Genomic DNA, 14959 nt, shown 5'->3' with positions numbered 1-14959 from the left:
AAACAGTTCAGATGAAACTGAAGACTCCCTTTATTTTAAGCCCTGCCCAATCCCATTCCCTTAAGTTCTTCGCCAGAGGAAACTACAATCATAATTTTCAGGCTGTACTTCTATACTTTTACTATGCACATGCACCCACATTCACCAGGGCCCTGCCTCACCCCCACCCCATCCCACCCCACCCCAGTCTAGCCCATATACCCACATTGTTTATAAGGGGAAGATGGATTTTGTGTTTTCCAAGGTCCCATGTAAGGTCTTCCGTCTGTGGAGGTCCTGAGCTGCACACAGATGGGGCATCGGTGGGTGGAGAGACTCCTGGATACCTGTTTGAAAGTTAAAAGGAGAGATTTGCACATACGAATCAGAGACCCGTATTTATGCATCAACTAATAACTTTATTTGAAGACCTGGTAAAACTGGAAGAAAAAAAAGGTCCAGTTCAAGCTCAGTCCTCCTTGTCACCGTCACCCAGGGTGAGCTTGTCAAAGAGGTATTCTGCCATGCTGACTTCCGGCGCCCCCATCTTCTGCAGGTTGCTGACATGGTCCCCCAGCTCCTTGATGAACTCAACCTGCTGGTCCAGGTGGCGGGTCTTCAGGAAGTGACACAGGTGAGGGTGCTTCTTGTCGGTGGCCAGCTGGTGCAGGTCGAGCAGGCTCTGGTTGACGCTCTTCTCCAGGTGCAGGGCGCACTGCATGGCCTGGAGGCCGCTCTCCCAGTTAGTGCGGTCAGGCTTTCTGAGGTCTCGCAGACAGAAGCGGCCCCCGCAACGGTTCTGCAGGCGCATCAGGCCCTCGACCTGCTCCTTATGCTTGTGAGAACGGCGCAGGAAGAAGTGGGAGAAGCGCTTCAAGGCCACGTCGTCCCTGTCGAAGTACAAGGCCATGGACAGGTACACATAGGAGGCGTAGACCTGCAGGTTGATTTGACCGTTGACGCCGGCCTCGCAGTCTGGGTGGTAGTTCTGGCTCACAGACGAGGGAGCGGCCATCATGGCTGGCGGCTTGGGCACGGCGGGCGCGAAGGCCACGGTGAAAGCTGAGGTGAAGCAGCAGCCGCGGGTCTGGCAGCAGCGGGCACGGAGGCAGCCTTGCGACGGGATCTTCGAGGCGTTCCCAGGATGGGCTCTGGGGTTAGGCAGTGGGCTCCGCCATGGACAGGAAGGCGAGTCCGTTTTTGAGGTTCCGGAAGCCGGAGAGAATCCGTTGGGGTCATAGAAGGGCGCGAGCGCGGTGTTCCAGGTTCCACCCAGGCCTGGCTGAGGCGGGGAGACTACGCTGAGCGTCTGGCTTGTATAATATTAAAATGTCATTCACTAATATAAGTGCAACCAGTTGGAGTTAATTAGGTGCGTGATTTCTGTGTACAACTTATTTGAATGGTGCCCTATTGTGATTGTTTCATTAAACAGTCCTCTTCTGGTATCATGGTTATCTTTACTATTACAGAGCTCTATTTGAAGAGAGCTCTCCTCAGTGACTTCAACACCCATACTGATGACACTTCTGATAGGTTCTTCTTTGGGTTCCTGGATCTCATTAACCCCAGTGATGTCCACTTTTCTGTTTCTGGTCAAGTTCACACTTGTCTGACAGCGGAGTGCCACCTCCAGAGCCTCAGTGAATCTTTGCACCTCTGCAGCATTCACTCTTTTTGAACTTGATGCTTGCTCCCTTTGTTTTTGCTCATCTCCTAATCTTTCAGCACAGTCGTGGAAACCCAGCCCTTTCACCTCACTTACCAATTTCCTTCCTCTTGGGTAACTGCAAACTTCTCTTTTCTCTGTCAGAAAACAAAAGACTTAGATGCATTCTTAGAGAAAGCACATGTGGATATATTCATCCCCTCCAGCCTCATTTGTCCTTTCACTGCCATTCAGCAAGCATTTTTTTAACCCCTCAATTATGTTGGATGGAATGAGCCACAGTGGTAGGAAATGCCATTGATCTCAAATTGTCTTTCATTCATTCCTTCAACAGATATTTATTGATTACCTAATGTGGCCCCTGGCACTGATCTGAGATTTGGGTATATATTAGTAACAAAGAGTCTGTTCCTATGGGATTTATATTCCAGTGAATCAGACCAAAACAAAACAAACTGCTGTTTTTCTTTCTTTATTGTCTCAAGTAAATACATATATTATGCATGTATTTGAAATTAAAAGGTCAATATATTTTCTTAGAAGTTAAGGATATCATAGTAGGAGACATAGACCAATCTAGGTATTTTTAATTAATTTATTTGTGCATCACATTAATTCAACAGCCATTTATATAGTCCAATTATGTGTCAGACACTGTTTGACTCTGGAGATACAAAAAAGAGTCAAACATGATCTCTGTTCTCAAGGTACAAGATCAAGTGATGGACTGTTCTAAGTGCTCTCAGACGGCTTTAGTTTGGACAATATAGCAGTTTTCACTTAAGGTTTTATTACAATGGCTTTGATTAACTTACCTATTGAGAGGGTCTCTATTTCTCTTAGAAAGCTCATGCTATCTTATAATCGTTTATGAAGGAAGCAAAGGATCAAATATCGAATGTCACACTGTAAACCTATTTAAGCAGTTATAGAGGCATTTAATTGTTGAGTCTGTAAAGAAATAGAATAATAACACTGTCTTTTTGATAAGTTGATTTTAATGTTAGAATCATACATTAAACATGGAAGAGAGCTACATGATCAATTTCTCAGTGAGATAAAATTGTATTCTATGTTTGCTTATCATGAGCTCCTTATTGCAAAATTCAGGCTTAAACTGAAGAAAGTAAGGAACACAACTAGGCCATTCAGGTATTATTTAAATCAAATTCTTTATGATTATGCAGTGGAAGTGACAAGTAGATTCAAGGGATTAGATCTGATAGAGTGCTTGAAGAACTATGAATGCAGGTTCGTAGCATTGTACAGAGGGTGGTCAACAAAGCATCCCCAGGAAAAGAAATGCAAGAGGGCAAAATGGTTGTCTGAGGAGGCCTTAAAATAGCTGAGAAAAGAAGAGAAGTGAAAGGCAAAGCAGAAAATGAGAGATATATACCCTTCTGAATGCAGAGTTCCAAAGAATAACAAGGAGAGATAAGATAGTGAACAATGCAAAGAAATAGAGGAAAACAATAGAATGGGAAAGACTAGAGATCTCTTCGAGAAAATTAGAGATACCAGATAATTTCATGTGTACATGGCTTGAACTACCTTATAAAATAGAGCTGCCTCTGTTAGATTATAATATTTAGGAAATAATCAATCTGAACTGGAGGTGTGGATCAGATGATAAAATATGCATACACTATGTGCATGAGTGATAGGAACACCACTTGTATTTTTTCTGGAAATTTCTATATAGGAAAATAAAAGATACTTTCTAGAAATGTGGAAAAAATATTAGCCTGATACTGTTCATTCTTAACCTTTTTGGGGAATTTGAATAAGTGATTTGTTTTCCCTTACTCTTAAGCCTTTTATTTTAAAAAGGTGATCTTGGACTATATCCTCTTGCAGATACTGTAGTCAAATGACTTTATGCCCAAGGGTTTCAACTCTTGACTGTGAATCAAAATTATTTGAGGAAATTCTCAATTTCTTAGCAGGTCCAGGGCATATGTACAATTGACCCTTGAACAACTTTGGGGTTATGGGTGTGAACCCCAACACAGTCTAAAATTCAGGTATGATTTTACAGTCAGCCTTTTATATCTATGGTTCCACATCTTCAGATTCAGTCAACCCCAGATTGAGTAGTACTGTATGATAAGTGAATCCACACAGTTCAAACTCATGTTGTTCAAGGATCAACTGTACTTGTAAGAAGTGCCACAAGTGATTCTGATATTCAGCCAGGATATAAAATAGTGATTCTATGCTATTTGGTGCAAAGGACAAAAATGGAAATTATCTATATATTTATTGTAACTTATCTAAATTTCATACCTTCCTAGAAAAAATGTCATTGGGTGCTCAGTTCAGTTCAGTCACTCAGTCATGTCTGACTCTTTGTGGCCCCATGGACCGCAACATTCCAGGCCTCCCTGTCCATCACAAACTCCAAGAGTTTACTCAAACTCATGTCCATTGAGTCGGTGATACCATCCAACCATCTCACCCTCTGTCATCCCCTTCTCCTCCTACCTTCAATCTTTCCCTGCATCAGGGTCTTTTCAAATGAGTCAGTTCTTTGCATTAGGTGGCCAAAACATTGGAGTTTCAGCTTCAACATCAGTCCTTCCAATGAACACTCAGGACTAATCTCCTATAGGATGGACTGGTTAGATTTGCTTGCAGTCCAAGGGACTCTAAAGAGTCTTCTCCAACACCACAGTTCAAAAGCATCAATTCTTCAGTGCTCAACTTTCTTTATAGTCCAACTCTCACATCCATACATGACTATTAGAAGAACCATAGCCTTGACTAGATGGACCTTTGTTGGCAAAGTAATGTCTCTGTTTTTTAATATGCTGTCTAGGTTGGTCATAACTTTCCTTCCAAGGAGTAAGCATCTTTTTATTTCATGGCTGCAGTCACCATCTGCAGTGATTTTGGAGCCCCCAAAAATAAAGTCTGACACTGTTTCCACTGTTTCCCCATCTATTTGCCATGAAGTGATGGGACTAGATGCCATGATCTTAGTTTTCTGAATGTGGAGCTTTAAGCTAACTTTCTCACTCTCCTCTTTCACTTTCAAGAGGCTCTTTATTCTTGTTCACTTTCTGCCATAAGGGTGGTGTCATCTGGATATCTGAGGTTATTGATATTTCTCCCAGCAATCTTGATTCCAGCTTGTGCTTCATCCAGCTCAGCATTTCTCATGATGTACTCTGCATATACATTAAACAAGCAGAGTGACAATATACAGCCTTGAAATACTCCTTTTCCTATTTGGAACCAGTCTGTTTTTCCATGTCCAGTTCTAACTGTTGCTTCCTGACCTGCCTACAGGTTTATCAAGAGGCAGGTCAGGTGGTCTGGTATTCCCATCTCTTTCAGAATTTTCCACAGTTTATTGTGATCCACACAGTCAAAGGCTTTGGCATAGTCAATAAAGCAGAAATAGATGGTTTTCTGGAACTCTCTTGCTTTTTCGATGATCCAGCGGATGTTGGCAATTTGATCTCTGGTTCCTCTGCCTTTTCTAAAACCAGCTTGAACATCTGGAAGTTCACGGTTTATGTATTGTTGAAGCCTGGCTTGGAGAATTTGGAGCATTACTTTGTTAGCATGTGAGATGAGTGCAATTGTGTGGTAGTTTGGGCATTCTTTGACATTGCCTTTCTTAGGGGTTAGATTGAAAACTGACCATTTCCAGTCCTGTGGCCACTGCTGAGTTTTCCAAGTTTGCTGGCATATTGAGTGTAGCACTTTCACAGCATCATCTTTTAGGATTTGAAATAGGTTAACTGGAATTCCATAGCTTCCTAAAAAATTGTCATTGGGTGTAGCGATGGTAAAATAGCCGCAGTGTATTTCATTATGAGAAAAGATGGTTATGGTGTTACTGGTTGAAAAATGATCGAATGGACATGCATTCGTTAGGATTCTCCAGAGAAATAGACCTAATAGGATATTTATATTATGTTATACTGGATTGGATTGGATATATAATAGGATATTATATAGAATTGGGTAAAATGTAGTAATGCAGTTGACCCTTGATCCATATAAATTTGAACTGTGTGGGGCCACTTATGCATGGGTATTTTTCAGTGAATACTGCAGGGCTACATGATTCAGGTTGGTTGAATCTGTAGATGCAGACATGGATTATGCAGTTTTTAACTGTGCCCTGACCCCATGTTGTCCAAGGGTCAATGTATATATGTAGAGGGAGTTTGGTTTCTTTTAAGGAATTGGCTATTAACTTTGGTTTATGTGATTGTGGGGCCTGGAAGCTGGAAATCTGCAGGGTAGGTTAGCAGCTTGGAAATTAAGGTAAATGTTTATGTTGCAGTCTTGAGTCTGCGAAGAAAGCTGAGCGCCGAAAAATTGATGCTTTTGAACTGTGGTATTGGAGAAGACTCTTGAGGGTCCCGTGGACTGCAAGGAGATCCAGTCAGTCCATCTGAAAGGAGATCAGTCTTGGGCATTCATTGGCAGGACTGGTGCTGAAGCTGAAACTCCAGTACTTTGGTCACCTCATGAGAAGAGTTGACTCATTGGAAAAGATCCTGGTGCTGGGAGGGATTGGGGGCAGGAGGAGAAGGGGATGACAGAGGATGAGATGGCTGGATGGCATCACCGACCCAATGGGCATGAGTTTGAGTAAACTCTGGGAGTTGGTGATGGACAGGGAGGCCTGGCGTGCTGCAATTCATGGGTTCGCAAAGAGTCCGACGCGACTGAACTGAACTGAACTGAACTGAGTCTGAAAGCTAGAAACTCAGACAGAATTTCTATATGCAGTCTAGAGGCATAATTCTTTCTTTATAGAAAGACTTCAGTCTCTGTTCTTAAGGCCTTCAACTGACTGGACAATGTCTAAGCACACTATGAAGGGATAATCTGATTTACTCAAAGTTTACTGATTTAAAAGTTAATCACATCTAAACTGTATTTTCACAGCAACTTCTATAGCAAACAACCAGGATCCATAGGCTAAATTTACATGTAAAATTAACCATCAGATAGTAAACATGAGTGAGGGCAGACTGATGCAGGCAGAGTGTCCAAGTGGGTTCAATCAGAGTGAGTATGATTGGGTATCTCAGAACAGCTGGTACATGCTCTGTGGGTCAGGAACGCAGCAAGTTTGCAGACTACCTGCATCTGTTGAGGCTCAATAATGGTTCCCTGAGCTAGCAAAAAGTCTGCCGTAGTAAATGTAGTAGGTGACTAAGATTAGGCAGAGACACACAGGGTGTCATAATTGAGACCAACTAGACTTCATTTAACCAGTAAGTTTCATCATGTTGATTTTCATAGTTTATTCTCATGCCCTTGTTCGTCTATTCATTATATAATATTCTAGTCAGAGCCTTTCAGCTTGCTTGAGCATTTGTTTATTAGCTTGGTGGTTTTGCTTTTGGTTGTCAGTACTGCAGTATTCATTTTTGGAATATCAGTTCATACTAAGGTGGTTTTTGCCTGTTGACTGAACAAGCCAGTTGTAGTTCCTCTGCACTCCATAGTGATGTCACTTTTCTTCAAACCAGGAAGGGTTGTTTGAATAAGCAAATTGCTTCCACTTCTAGTCTTTCAACTGCCACTTGGATGCTTGCCAAACTGTCATGACTCCATTATCCTATGTGCCCACTAATTATATACATACTATTTTTCCTTTCCTGTCTTGCATATGCTGAATTTTGATTTTCTCCAAATTTGGTTACCTTGGCTAATACCACTACTACTTTGGTTTTTAAAGCGTTTGAAAGCCTTTTGGGCCTGTAAAAGGCACAGGGCTCTAGCAATGGAATCCTCATATTTTGGTATGTGTAAGAATCATCTGTAGACTATATGAAAGGCAGATTCTTGGTTCCGTTTCTAGAAAGTTCAGATGCAATTTAAATGGAGAGGGGTGTGTCCACAATCTGCATTTTACAGGAGCTACAGTGTTTCTCTCTACTATGCCTAATATTTATTCTGTGTTTATTCATTATAATGCAATATGCACTTTAAAAAACTAAACCTTTTTTTGGGGATAGTAGATTTATCAAACAGTTTGCAGATATAGTACAGAGAATCCTCATGTACTCTTTACCCATCTTCCCTTAATGTTAATCTTTTATATAGTACATATATTAAAACTAAAAAAGCAGTCAGTGTATTTTTAGCTAAACTCTAGACTTTTTTCAGATTTATCAGGTTTTTTTTTTTTTTTACAATTATGTCTTTTTTCTGTTCTAGGATCCAATTCAGTATATCACATTGAATTTAGCTGTAAACTCTCTTCTATGGTCTCTGACATGTTCCCAGCCTTTCCTTATTTCCTATGACCTTTATTAGTTTTGAGATATACTGGCCAGGCTTTTGTAGAATGACCTTGTATTTGGCTTTATTAGGTGATTTTCTCTTGATTAGATGAGGGTTTGGGGTTTGGAGGAAGATTACCATAGAGGTGAAATGTCTTTCTCATCACATTGTGTCAGAGGGGTACATGGGTTTTCACTGGTGACGTTAGCCTTGATCACTTGTTAAGGTGAAGTCTGCCAGATGTCTTCACTGTGAAGTTACTATTGTTCCCTTTCTATACTCTTTCTTTTGGAATCCATCCCACACTCCTGAGAGGGATTTTTAAAGCCCCATCTCCTGGAGGGAAGAGGATTTACATATGTTATTTGAAATTCTTTGTAAGAAAAATTTGTACTTTCTCCCCATTTATCTATGTATTCAGTTATTTATATCAGTATAGGCTCATAAATATTTATTTCATATATCTCTAAAAATTTCAAGTATAATTAATTTTATTACTCCAGTTGTTTCAGCTTAGGCCATCCAGTGCTGCTTTAGTTGAGTTCTTATGTTCCTTTGATCTGCTTCCCTCCTTTTGTTTTTGAGTGTTTCCTTATTTCCTGGGAGTACATAATGCTTCAGACTCATCTTGTGGTTTCATTGCCCTAGCCCTAGAATTAGTCATTTCTCCAAAGATGTCTGCTTTTTGTTTTGTTTTTGTTATTTTGGAGAACCATGTTTAGAAACTAAGGCCTAGATGCTAGATGTGTTTGTTGCTACTTGGTGTCATTGTTTATAGTTGCTCTGCAGACAGTTATGAAATATATGCATATACACACATCTATAATCATTTCTGTAGGTGTCTGTCTCTATACATATTAAACTAAACATGAGTTCATACTAATGTCTGAGACTCTAATCCAATATCAAGTGGTTCATTCTAGCTTTTGCCCCTTACTCTTATGTAACTACTTTTACTGACTCACCTTGACTCACCTTGTGCTCATGTGCTCTGTCTTGTCTGACTCTTTGTGACCCTTTGGGCTGTAGCCTGCCAGGCTCCTCTGTCCATGGAGTTTTTCAGGCAAGAATACTGGAGTAGGTTGTCATTTCCTCCTCCAGGGAATCTTCCCAACCCAGGGATTGAACCCAAGTCTTCTGTGGCTCCTGCATTACAGGCAGATTCTTTACCCGCTGAGCCATCCGGAAGCCCAAATTGTTTACCATTTATTCACTTATTTGTTCTATCCTAGTGTAAAAGTGTTTTCATATTTTTAAACTGTATTCCTGTGAGGAACAAACTTACAAACTAAAATTGTGTTTGTGTACAGTTATTTTTGTGCCTCATCTTATATTTCCCAATCAAAACATCATTTTCCAAAGTCACTTATGTCAGCTCCTTTTTCCCTATCCCTTTCAATGCCATTTTATCATATATAGATAATACAGTTAAATTCATCTGTCACAGTAGGCATTCTTTCCAGGATACTCTGATTAAAAAATACATATATTACCCAGGTGGCTCAGTGGTAAGGAATCTGCCTACCAATGCAGGAGATGCAGGTTTGATCCCTGGATCAGGAAGATCCCCTGGAGAAGGGAATGGCAACCCGCTCCAGTATTCTTGCCTGGGAAATCTTATGGACAGAGGAGCCTGGCATGCTACAGTTCATGGAATTGCAAAGAGTCAGACACGACTGAGCATAAACACACATGCACATTAAAGTTGCACCCTGTTATGTACTATTCTATGTGTTTTGACAAATGCATAGTCATGTATCTTCTGCCTAGTACTGTACAGTACAGTTTCATCAACTTAAAATATTCTTTGTGAGTCCCCTTTGTAATCAATCACTCCCAACCCCTGACAAATGCTGATTTGTTTTCCATCTCTATAATTTTTCTTTTCCAGAATGTAAAATAAACAGTCATACAATATTTAGACTTTTGAATCGGGCATCTTTGGCTTAGCAACATGCATTTAAGATTCAATCATGTTGTTGTGTGACTCTATAGTTTCTTCTTTTTTATTGCTGAAGTATCCATCATCTCAAATACCAAGTTTGTTTATCTATTGACCTGTCGAAGGATAATATGATTATTTCCAGTTTGGGACAAAATATAAATAAAGCTGTCATAAACATTTGTGTTTAGGCCTTTGTGTTATTTTCAGATATCCTTTGATATTGATTTCTAACATAATTTTACAGTGATAAGAGAACAAACTCTGTATGCTTTCGGTACCTTTAGACTGTGTAAACATAGGTTTTCAATTAACTGGAGAGTATGATTGCTGGATCCTATTGGAATACTATGCTTAGCTCTATAGAAAACTGTCAAACTGTCTTCCCAAATAATTGTGTCATTACATTCCCATTAGTGATGAATGTATGCTCCTGTTGCACTTTGTCAACATTTGGTATTGTTAGTTATCAGATTTTAACTATTCTGTTAGGTGTGTAGTGATCTCATTGTGGTTTTATTTCTACTTCCCTAATGACATATGCTGGAATAGGAAATGGCAACCTACTTCAGTCTTCATGCCTTGAAATTTCCATGGACAGAGGAGCCTGGCAGGCTACACTCCATGGGATCATAAAGAGTCAGACATGACTGAGTATACATGAATATGCATGCAATGACATATGATGCTGAGCATCTTTTCATATGCTTATTTGCCATCTGTATACCTTCTTTGGTAGAAATATGTATATATGTATTTTTCTTCCCTTTATTCTTGTAGATTGTGTGTATGTGTTTATAAGTTAGGTTGCTTGTTTTCTCATTGTTGAGTTTTAAGAATTCTTTATGTATCCTAGATATAAATCTTTTCTACAGTATATTCTTTTGGCAAGTAAATGAAATGGATACAAGGTATAAATAAACTTTAACAGTAATATGAAACATTTTGAATAAGACCAATTGAACTTTAGGATATTTTAGATAAGTGAATACTCATCTTAACTTGCTTTGTTGTTGCTGTTCAGTCGCTCAGTTGAATACAACTCTTTGTGACCCCACAGACTATAGCACACCAGTCTTCCCTGTCCTGCACTATCTCCTGGAGCTTGCTCAAACTCATGTCCACTGAATCGGTGATGCCATTCAAGAATTGTGTCATCCTTGGTCAATCTCCTTCTGCCCTCAATCTTTCCCAGCTTCAGGGTTGTTTCCAATGCATCAGCTCTTTGCATCAGGTGGCCAAAGTATTGGCGCTTCAGCCTCAGCATCAGTCCTTCCAATGAATATTCAGGATTGATTTCCTTTAGGATTATCTGGTTTGGCCTCCTTGCTGTCCAAGGGACTCTTAAGAATCTTCTCCAGCACAACAGTGTGAAAGCATCAATTCTTCACTGTTCAGCCTTCTGTATGGTGCAACTCTCAAATCCATACGTGACTACTGGAAAAATCATAGCTTTGACTATATGGACCTTTGTAGGCAAAGTGATATCTCTGCTTTTTATTTATTTATTTATTTTTACATGGGTCTTGTTTATTAATCCATTCAGCCATTCTTTGTCTTTTATTGGAACATTTATTCCACTTACATTAAAGATGAAAGGTTGTTTCTGAATCACGCAAAGATGCTGGGGTTCTTGGCCTCTGGAGGAGAATTCAATATGGGGCCAGAGACGAGGTTGGATCGCTCAGAGCTTTTGTGCAATAAAGTTTTATTAAAGTATAAAGAAGATGGAGAAAGCTTCTGACATAGACATCAAAAGGGCATAGAAAGAGTACCCCCCCTTTGCTAGTGTTAGCAATGGAGTTATATACACTCTAATGAATCCAAAGAATGTCTGGAGGTTGTAAAGACCTCACCAGACCTACTCCCATAATTTACGTTTTAAGATAACAGAGTTGGCCAGAGGTTTAATCCAAAGATTGTCCTCAGGCAGGATACATTCTTGTAAAGACCAGACCTACTCCCATAATTTATGTTTTAAGATAACAGAATTAGCCAGAGGGTTTAATCCAGAGACTGTCCTCAGGCAGGATACATTATTGTTACATAATCCTAGGGAATGTAGAGGGAAAAAAGTAAAAAAGCTTGTCCTTTCTTCCTCCTTGAATATTTCAGACCTCTGTCTCCTTGGGGACCCCTAGACTTCTTATCAATCTGCCTAGGAAATGACTTTCTCATTCCCCCCTTTCCTTTTAGGAGAATTATGTTGCCAAGGGAAAGGGGCATCGTTTTTGCTCTATAACTACTTCTTGCTGTTTAGGGGCATGGTCCCTAAATTGTTAAGGCAACATATTCTCCTAACTCTCATATTGAGGGGCTCTGATCCAGGGGCCCCCAGTAATAGTTGGAGAAGGCTGTGGCACTCATAGGAGCTCGGACAACCATTTGTAAATTAAAAGCCTTTAGACGGTTAGAAAACCCCATTACACAGTTACAAATGTAAGGCAAAATAGTCATCAAAATGAAAAGTCACATTATGTCCATAGTTCCATCAGTCCATTTTAGGGTTGTTAGATGTCATCAGTTTAAGAAGAGGCATCACATGAGATTGTTGAAGGTATTTGCAGACTTGGAGAAAGTCTTTTCCTTGAAGTGGAGATGTCCACCATGGGAAGCCTTCCACGGATGAAGAAGGGAGTGGTCCACAGACCCAGCAGTTAGACCGATTGTGGAATGCAGTGTAGGAGTGAGCCCAGGACAGGAAGGCATTGTCTTGAGAGTCAAATGGCAGACTCAGGATTTTTGGAGTCAGCATAAGTAGGCTCACATAGATTATCAGGCCCACCTTGTCCTGAAGGATCCCGGACAAGCCCCCAAGATGAAAGGTTGTTTCTGAATCACGCAAAGACGCTGGGGTTCTTGGCCTCCGGAGAAGAATTCAATCCGGGGCCAGAGACGAGGCTGGATCGCTCAGAGCTTTAATGCAATAAAGTTTTATTAAAGTATAAAGGAGATAGAGAAAGCTTCTGACATAGACATCAGAAGGGGGTAGAAAGAGTACCCCTATCTCTGCTTTTAATCCACTGTCTGGGTTTGTCATAGCTTTTCTTCCTATTTACCTTGATTCGTGGACCTAGCATTGCAGGTTCATATGCAATATTGTTCTTTACAGCATCGGACTTTACTTTAACCACCAGACACATCCACAACTGGGCGTTGTTTCTGCTTTGGCTCAGCCTCTTCATTCCTTCTAGAGCTATTTCTCTGCTGTATTCCAGTAGTATATTGGACACCTACTGACCTGGGTAGGGGTTCATCTTTCAGTGTCCTATCTTTTTGCCTTTTCATACTGTTCATGGGGTTCTCAAGGCAAGAATGCTGAAGTGGTTTGCCATATTATCAAAAGAAATGGTTGAAACACTGGATCTTATACAATCCTTAGGACTTTCTAAGTAAGGAAGCTAAAATTATACTCTTATGAAAATATTGTCTTACTATTAAACATCATGAAATCTACTAAATATCTTGAGACTTTAAGGCACATCCGTATATAGAGAATATGTATTGTGTCCAGTTTACAGAAGCGGAACCAGAGTCAAAAGAGGCATTTATCATGCCTCATTCACAAGGAAGAACTAAAGGATACTTACTACTAATGGTACAAAACATCATTCAGCTACATCTAACAAAGGAAAAGATAAATATTTCCTTGACAAGTTAATAAATGTGTTCAGAACAACTAATTCTGTCATGAAAGATGGTGTGATAAAGGAATAATCCAAGATTATTTTGCCTGTATTTAATTTTTTAAAACAGCTTTTCACAGGCATTGTTGTAAGCACTGTAAAAGAGATAAAAATCCAACTGATACTATTCATGAAAAAATCAAGTATTGAAATTGAATCTATATAGTAACAAATATAAATCTGTGATGTTAATTGTTTACTGCTTAAGAGGAAAATGTCTCAGTTTTCAAAATCTAATGTATTTACTTTTATTTCTTTAGTGCTTTATTTTCCTCTTATAGATCATAGGATGTCACCACTGTTTAAAATATTAGTCTCCAACTAATAAAAATAAATGGAAAAAAATAATAAAAATAAAATAAAATTTCTCATATTATTCTTTCATTTAAAAATTATTTTGCTAAAATACTTAAAAGTTTAAAAAAACTTACAGAGTTTTTAAAGGTTAATTTCAATTTGCAATTATTACAAAATATTGACTTACATTTCCACTTTTCTCCACATCCTCCCCAACATTTGTTACTTATCAACTTTTTTGATAGTAGCCATTTGGTCAGGTGTGAAGTGATATCTCATTGTGGTTTTTGTTTGAATTTCCCTGATTATTAGTGGTGTTGAGCATCTTTTCATGTGCCAGTTGGCCATCTGCATCTCTTCTTTGGAGAAATATCTTTTCAGTTCTTCTTCCCATTTTTTAAATTGGATTGTTTGCTTTTTGATGTTGAATTGCATGATATATATATATATATATATATATATATATGATATTAATCCCATATTGATCATATCATTTGCAAATATATTCCTCCCATTCCTTAGGTTGTATTTTCATTTTGTTGATGGTTTCCTTTGCTTTGAAAAAGCTTTTTAGTTTAATTAGGTCCCATTTGTTTATTTTTGCTTATGTTTTCTTTACTTTAGGAGAGGGATCCAAAAAATACAGCAGAAATAAACCGAGAAATAAACCAAAGGAAAAAAAAAGTTCAATGAAACTCAAATCTGGTTCTTTGAAAAGATAAGCAAAACTGATACATTTTTAGTTAAACTCATCAAGAAAAAAAGGAGAGGGCCTAAATCAATAAAATCAGAAATGAAAAAGAAGTTACAACAGACACCACAGAAAATGAAAATAGAAAATCCTAAAGGCACCAGTAGAAAACCACTAAACTTCATCAATGAATTTGGTAGAGTTGCAGGGTACAAAATTAATATATAGAAATCTGTTGCATTTTTATATGCTAGCAAAAAAATGTCAGAAAGAAAAACTAAGGAAACAATCTTATTTGCTATCTCACCAAGAAGTATAAAATCCCAGGAATAAACCTACTTAAGGAGGCAAAAGACCTGTACTCCAAAATCTGCTGGATACTAGATGTCAATAGAATAATGCCTGATGAAAATTATTTTATACCAACAATTTATACC

At 39.0% G+C, this 14959-nt stretch overlaps 1 pseudogene; it reads right to left on the bottom strand.

The window, feature by feature from the left end:
- Positions 1-448: 448 nt before the first annotated feature.
- Positions 449-1006, bottom strand: LOC136154407 (ferritin heavy chain pseudogene; annotated as a pseudogene).
- Between the last annotated feature and the right edge of the window lie 13953 nt (positions 1007-14959).

This window comes from Muntiacus reevesi, chromosome X (assembly GCF_963930625.1).
Source record: "Muntiacus reevesi chromosome X, mMunRee1.1, whole genome shotgun sequence".
NCBI lineage: Eukaryota > Metazoa > Chordata > Mammalia > Artiodactyla > Cervidae > Muntiacus > Muntiacus reevesi.
This window is presented reverse-complemented; position numbering and strand designations above follow the sequence as displayed.